Genomic DNA, 8,321 nt, shown 5'->3' with positions numbered 1-8,321 from the left:
GCGTACGGTGTTGGTGTGGCCAAATTTGCACCACTATATTTAGAGTTTCTATTTTTGGATTAAGGCCGAACAGCTGTCGCTAGTTTTAAAATTACAGTACTAGAGTGTTTGATAAAAATTAACTGTTATAATTTAAATTTTAAGTTAATTTGATCGATCACTTATATGATAAAAAAATCTATAATATCCTTAATTTTTTTGTTAAAATTATTATTTAAAAAATATTTTACATTATAAACTTTTATTTTATACTTACAATTTTTTTTAATATACAGCAACGATAACTTTTAAATTACAGCACCTCAATACCAAATAAGGTCATAATTGTGACCTTCCATACTCTATGAAGTGTACAATATCTTATTAGGCAAATACGACACCTCGATTTAGTAAAACTTATCACTTATTCGTAATTATCACATATATTTGAATTCTACCAAAAATAATTTTTTGATTTCACTAAAGAAGAGTGATGAATATGTTTTACTCGGAAGCTCTCGTCTCATTTTATATAGAAAATATAGTTAGATTGAAATAAATCTCTTGAGAATATTCTTTTTCTTTTTAAAAAAAAGGCTGGTCTAGGTAAAATTTAAATTGATTTTTAGTCTCCGACTATCTCCTTTGAATTCGAATCCAGATGGACAACTATGTGAAAAGAAAAAAAAAATACTTGGTAAGTTACTCGATCGAGCCCTTGAAGGTACTCTTTGACTATATTGCATTTTGCTCTTTCAATCTTCACGTATATTGGCGTTCAGCGCTAAAGGAGAATCATTTGTACCTTGATCATCATGTCTCGCCCCTTCGACCCATGCACGATCTTTGTCTTTGTACATATACTCACTAACTTTATCAGCAATGAACAAATTAGACGGTGTTCGATACATTGATTGATTCAATTGATGCATTTGTAATTAAGTTCAAGTAACAATTAAACAGCTATAGGCCGCACAGTTTTAAGGTTGTGTAGAAAAGTCTCTTATCTTCTGTATCTCCTTTGTCCCACATTGATAGCATACACAATCTCAGTACCCTTTATTTTTATGGAGTCAGCTCTGCCTGATCGTGTTCGTCGAAAAGGAGAGATGGTTGGCATCTCCCCTGACAGGGACGGGAACGGCTTTCGGGCTTTTCTTGTCACCGCACATCCGGTTAAGGCTTCCCACTTCGGTGGATCTTATAACCCAAATTTTTTGGGCCCTTCATCTCATTTAAAGCACCAACTTTTTCTCCACTCGCTTTGTGGATCTTTATAACCCAAATTCTGTTTTGGGCCCCCCTTTTTTAATAAAATATCAAAATTTTCTCCACTTATCAACAACATACTAATATAATTTTTTCTTTTTTAATATAATGGGGTATATTTGAAACGTTATATATATATATATGGCAAATGCTATGTTACAATTAATGTAACATACACACTCAACAACAACCACACAAATTGTGTGGGCCCATCATTTGTGTGGTTGTTGTTGAGTGTGTATGTTACATTAATTGTAACATAGGGATTCCCTATATATATATATATATATATATATATATATATATATATATATATATATATATATCTTAGGAACCTATCATAAGAAAAATATATTCATAATTTAAATTGTAATTATAAAAAAAAAAAGAATTTTCATAAAAACTTGAACTGATGCCCTTAATAATCTCTCGTTGAGAACACCAGCCTATCATTGGGATTTCAAATCTAATGACTATTAAGATAGTTGCAAGTGATGAGAATTAACTTTAATTAACCCCTATAATTTTGTTATTAAGACTTAGATCAAGTCTTTAAAAATTAACCAAATTCAAACTAGCTCTCTAAAGAGAAATGGGAGCCAAAACGCAAAAGCATCCCTTTTCAAAGCAAAGAGAAAGGAAGTTAGATTGAGAAACTGAAGTAACTATAATGTCAAAGTGTCTTATTACACTTGAACAATTATTGATATACACAGTATAATATGGCAGACTTATATCTTCTACACCATTTTTGTATTTCCATTATATGTATGAACAAGCATAACTTCAAATAATATGACAGCGTTAGTATGCGTAGTGGGCCATTTGATTTTTTCCTCTTTTATTTTCTCATGGCTTGCTGGTTTTACTTGCATGCTTGGCTGGAGAAGTACACAATGTTGAACCGAAGGTGTGATAATTTATGTATTTACTCGGTGCTGAATTGCGGTGGAAAACCCCTTTTGGCATGCAATTGTCGACGGCTCGGCCGCGAAATTTATGCCGTTCATGGCTTGTTTCAGGCTTCAACGTTGCATAATTTTGAGACTTGAGTGGCCTGGCAGCTGCAAGACCATAGCATGTTCCATTCATCTTTGTTGTTATTGCCGGAGATGATATAAGGAGAAGAAAATAGAAGAAAGCAGTAAAGAAAGAAGTGCAAATTTTGCTAGACATTTTTAAAATGTTATGGTGATTAATTATCTTGTGATTTGTTTGTTGTTTGTAGTTTGATTGAGGGAAGCAGCGAGGCCAACGGGGCTTTAAATAGGCTTGGGAAGTCATGGATATCTAGCCAGTGCCAGCCAAGCGAAAAAGCTGGCTTCTGCAAGCAATGACTTAAATGAAAGGCACTTTTTGACTATGAAAGTGATGATGCCCGTGCCCTTCGTTACTAAATCCTAAGTTAATTTTTTACGTCGGAGTCAACTTGTTCTTCTTAATTTCCACCTCATCACTGTCATCACCATGCAACAGAATCACCAATTTTTTTTTTCAAATGTTATATATTCATCTGATAATTTTATAATTTGCGTCCATGTTAAACTTGGCCTTAAATATTACCATGGAGTCTTTATTATCTAATAACTTTTGTTTTTGATGATCCAAGTGGTTAACTACTTAACTAGCATGATGTAAATATGTCAATGTAGTGCTGCACGTTGAATCATATATATTAAAAAAAAATTTACGGTTGTGATTGAGATGCTGTATATATATACACACACACACATCTATCAAGTATAAATGAATGGGTTATTATAAATGCTTTCATTATCAAAAAAAAATTAATTTCTGTACTTTTAAAAATTAAATAAAAATATAACAATAACTTTAAATGATTAATGGTTGTTTTATGGATAATTGAATTGTTTCGTGAGTAAGTACTTCATTTATGAAGTTAATGCATGTTAAAAAGAGGAAATTTTTATGAAAGAATTGTAAAGCTTTTTTTGATAATATAAAAAAAAAAAGTTTAAAAACAACCGAGTAATTTACTTCATGTCAAGTTTACCTTGACAATTTTAATATCTTTTGCATTAAAAATCCTAGGCAAGATATTTCATAGACATCAACTTAATTTGTCGACTTTGCTAAGTCAACGAGATATAACCTTCTCTATAAAACACATGGAAGAAGATAATTGGTCCACGTGGGAGAAGTAGTAGCTTACCTGTTTGGCCGACCCATTGACTGTGAATTCTTTTAATCATGATACCTTTTGCTTATCTAAAGCATAATCTTATGCCACGTGTAACCATAATTTCATCTAGCAAATCTTCGATGACCAACTTTAAAGTTGCATGCACTTGTGCAAAATCTCAACAACCATTTGTAAATCTGTGATCAAAGGCTTCATAATGCTGCACGTGTCATCTTTTCATAGGCCCTAAGGCCTTCCGTTGGGTGGCCAAATAATTTTGATAAGGTTGAAGAAGATCGAGCAGGAGGCTTTAATTGCAAGGGTATAAAATTCACATGCAAAGTTTATAACTCTCAACGTCGCAATTATTCACATGAAATCAAATTAAGGGGAAAAGAAAATTACTCTCACCTATGATTTTTCTCTCCTAATGTGAATCTATGTTATCGAGTTTAATATAAAAAGAATTTGCTACATTTAAGAATAATAAAAATAGACCTACTAAATAATTAAATTCTAATATATTATCGTAAGTGTTGTGGTGATCGTCTATTTATTAAATGATTCATTTCATAACTTATAAAATATTTTATTAATCCATTCAATATCAAATGGATTTGTGTCACTTCATTTGAGACTATAAAAAGAAAAAAAGAAAAATATAGCATTATTGTACATTTAATGCTAGAATCAAGTTAAGTTGAATAGAAAATATTTTTAAAAAAATGAAAAATTTTGGATGCCCTTATAGCATTATTGCTCTTTTTTCATTCATTTACTGCAATGCCATATGTGTCTTTTAAACAATCATAATAATATCCTCCAACACAATAAAGAGTGAATGAGATCAGAATAATGTTATGACCTATGAATACCCAAGACTTGCACTTGAATATCTTGATTTATCAAAAAGAATGAAATAAACTGAATTATGAATTATCTTAGACAAGGGGAAAAAAGAAAATGCCATTAGATGAAAACACTTTTAATAAGAGTGGAGGTTTTTACACCCCCTTACAATTCTTATAACGACCCTTTTTCATTTTATGTCCTAAGATACAGACAGTCTAATTTATAAAATACATATTATATATTAAAATTAAAAATCTTCCTATAAATTTTCATCCAAAAAAATATTTCTTTTAAATTTTTATTTTTAAAATTCAATGTTATTAACACACATACGCAGGGAGAGAGATACCCTCTGTGGCCCAACACTTCAATCACATTGAGCACATGATTGCAACCCATAATTTTGATGAATCCGACTCTGGTAATACACAATGGACCGGTAGTTACTGGTTCAATGGCCTTTTCATGTTTACTGTTGGCTATCTTTTGGGCTGGGCCTTTTGCTGATGAAACAACTTATGCAAATCTGAAGTATTCGACAAGTACGCTTTTGACACCCCACAAGATTCCTTACAAATCCTTATTAAAACGGCAGGCTTTTACATTAAAATAAAAGAGTTGGACTATTGGCACCCCTCTCATCTCCTCATAATCATAAATCCCTGTTTTTACTTATATTCATTTTATTTTCGAAAATACTCATTCTTTTAGATACACTTTTCTAAGTTCTTAATTTTCATTTGATTTATTTTATTATTAAAACTCAAAGTATTATTATACTAATTTTTAATTATTTTTAATTTTATTATTAATCTGCACACATATTAAAAAGTTATATGGGTGATAAGTTTTTTTAGTGTTAATCATTAGCTAAAATAACACAATTTTCAAATTATAATTTCAAAGCAATTTTAAGTATAAAAATTTTAATCAATAAGAAATCAAAAGAGAATAATAGATTATTCTAAATTTGTACAATTTATTTTAGTTAAATAGGAAGTAACATATAGATTTTTTTTTTTTTTTGGAAAAAGGATTGATTATGAATTAAGTAATTTGCTGGAAAAAAATTTATATGTGTTTAATTTTCAATTGTTCTTAATTGTAATTTTATTTAAAGTGGGGTTTTTTAAGATAATGTAGGGGTGCCAATAGCTCCACTCCAAATAAAATTCACCCATTGATCCGCTAATGGGTACTCATTTTTGCACTAAAAATCCTGATTATAACCTTAGTTGGAAGTTACAACAATTGTAAATTAGGAAAATCCTTATTCAATCACTTCAACCAGGTAGCCCGATGGCCTAGATATTAAACAACACAAAAAACCACACTTAAGTTGCACAGCTAACAAGATGGGATTAGTTGTTATTTTCTTTTGAATTTTTTAATTTGCTTAAAAAAGATATAGACTTATTAATTGAAAATAATAAATTTTAGAAGATGTCGTGGTTTAATTGATCATTTTAATAGATTAATTAAGTTATATTCATAATTTATTAGATTGTTAATTACAGATAGTCACTGTCCGTCCAACCATCAATATTTAATAACGAGTTAAATATTAATCTATTGGATGACGAATGATTTGAAAGGTTAACATTAAATCAGTCAACAATAATGTAATGTTATCTCTAATTGATGAGTCTAAATATGATTTTTAATACCTAATATTGTAAAATAAAAATTTCAAACTTCAGATAGTTAATGTGTGAAACACTTAATAATTTAATGATCTGTCATTTAAGAGGGAGGCTAACTTACAGCTGTCCTTGCACAGTAAAATGAAAAGTGGGCCCATTTTGTGAGGGTGCTGTAAGGTACAGAGTCTGTACCTTAGCATTCTCCGTCATTTAATTATTTTAACAGGGTTTTAAAGCTTCAATCCAAGAAATGTCAGGGTGGCCGTCTTACAATACAATTAGGCATAGCCAGAGAATCAGATGACTTGCATGTGAAAGCGTCAACGTAGTAATTAACCTAATAAGTTATGATTAATAAAACTTTAAGTTATGATTAGTCTAATTATAAATTGCTAAACAGCCCACTGTTTTGAGGCAAAACCACACGCCTTTATAAACATACCACTTTAAATGGAGGTGCGTTTAAGAATACTTCCTCAACTTCGAAAAAGATTAAGATTTAATTAACCAAGATACAGATACTTAAACAAAGTGGTTTGCTATTTGAAAACGATTCTAATAAAGTGATTAGTATTAAGTACTATATATGATGTGTACCCTAATTAATTTTTTTGAGGTAAATTACGTGACTCGAACGAAAACTTAGTGTGATTATAATTAGTTAATCGCATAAAAAAAGGATTAACGTTTGCCCAATTAATCATAACCACTTATTCATGGTTGTAACCGATAAGATAACGAATCAATACCGTTGGGTCATATCAGATTCGACAATGAGTCGGCGATCACAGAAAAAAATCATATCTATCCACGCCACCCATGTTATTTGATATGATTAAATACGATCATGATTGATTTAGCTGTCTTATTTGATGAGATCTATTTTAAAAAGAGAAAGGAAAGAAAAATGAAAAAGTATGCTCCAATTACGCTAATCTCTCAATCTAATCGCATAAATAAGAGAACTTATATGAATTTTGATAATTAAAATTATTAGTAGTGAACATTAATAATGACAATTAACCATTTGATTTAATCTTGGTGCTTACTAATACTTAACCAAAAAAAAAAAACAAGGAAAAGGAAAAAGTACGAAGAAAATTATGCTCAATCTATCAATCTAATCACAAGATTAAGAAAAATTATATCTTATCAACATGAAATTAATCTATAAATCCAATAAAAAATGTATCTCCAACATAATTGCAAAGAAACAGATGAGATGCACGGGAAAGTAATCTAATTGGTACTAGGTTGTTGGCCATGAGTAGGGCATATAGCCGCTCGATGCAATTATTTTAAAGTTTAAAAAACAATAAAGTTGGCCGTTGCAAAAAGGAGTTTTCATTATGGCCAAAACACCCGAAATCATGCACAGAAGCACCACTTCTATTGATGTTACACTTGGTATCTGTGTATCCTCTCTTGATTTGTGCTTGCTCATATCTTGTCCATTCTTTTTATCTTTCCATTTTATTATTTCCCAATCTCTTTATTGTGACTGTTCGGATCTATTGGAGAAGAAATTTAATTGTCATTAGGTCAAAATTAAAAAAAAAAAATTGTGTTTCTTCGGTTAATAAACCTTATAATTTGTTTGTATTGATATTACATATTATATAGTCTTTCTCCGTTGAATCTCCTTTCTTTACCATACAAATTCTTGCAAGACCGAAAAGCCAAATTACGGTTGTTTTATTTACGAATATTTGAATTGAAAGAGTGGTGGTATCCCAATTTTAAATTACATGCATCTTACAATTATTATTATTATTTGTCACAATAAATTACGATTATTGGAATTGACGAATATTTTTGTTGATAGTTATGTTATGTTGCCTCTGTGGGAGCAGTTTGTCAATTTTCTATTTTTATATGCGACATGTATGCGGTTTATGAACATGTATATTTTCTTTATTATAATTTATTCTCCGAAAATGCATTTATAATATGAATATAAAATGTCCTTGTTTCTTGCTTTATTATAATATATACCGTCATTAATTGACATTGACCAAGCTTTTCTTTATTAAAAATAAATTAAGTAGGTTGGTTGATTTATTTAGTGACAAATTTTTATTATATGTGAATGTGAATATGAGTGCAACAACTAAACAGACAAAACGATTATTCCTCCCAAGTCCCAATAAGTTTATTGAATTATGCAAAAATCTTGCAGTCCTGTTTGCTATCAATAGAATTGTTAGTCAATGAAATATTGTCCGAAAAACTTTAAGGTGATAGAGATAAAAAAAACAATAGGCACAAGAATGCTAGAAATTTTATTGCGAAACAACCTAACATGGTTATCAGAACAAGGTCATGTGACAGAACCCTCAAACATGATATCATATTTGACTGAAGAGATGCAAGGTCATGTGATTGATCAATTGCTGACCTTTGTGCATGTGCCTCAGTAAATATTGATTAAAAAA

At 30.2% G+C, this 8,321-nt stretch overlaps 1 non-coding gene across 1 annotated transcript; it reads left to right on the top strand.

Annotated features, from left to right (window-relative positions):
- Positions 1 to 1,068: 1,068 nt before the first annotated feature.
- On the top strand, positions 1,069 to 1,198 carry LOC112099401. The gene has a single exon (XR_002906205.1). It is a non-coding gene; the product is annotated as a U6atac minor spliceosomal RNA (small nuclear RNA).
- Positions 1,199 to 8,321: the final 7,123 nt, after the last annotated feature.

This window comes from Citrus clementina, unplaced genomic scaffold, assembly GCF_000493195.1.
Source record: "Citrus clementina cultivar Clemenules unplaced genomic scaffold, Citrus_clementina_v1.0 scaffold_4, whole genome shotgun sequence".
In the NCBI taxonomy this organism is placed as follows: domain Eukaryota; kingdom Viridiplantae; phylum Streptophyta; class Magnoliopsida; order Sapindales; family Rutaceae; genus Citrus; species Citrus x clementina.
Note: the sequence above shows the minus strand (reverse complement) of the source record. Positions and strands in the feature narration are given on the sequence as shown.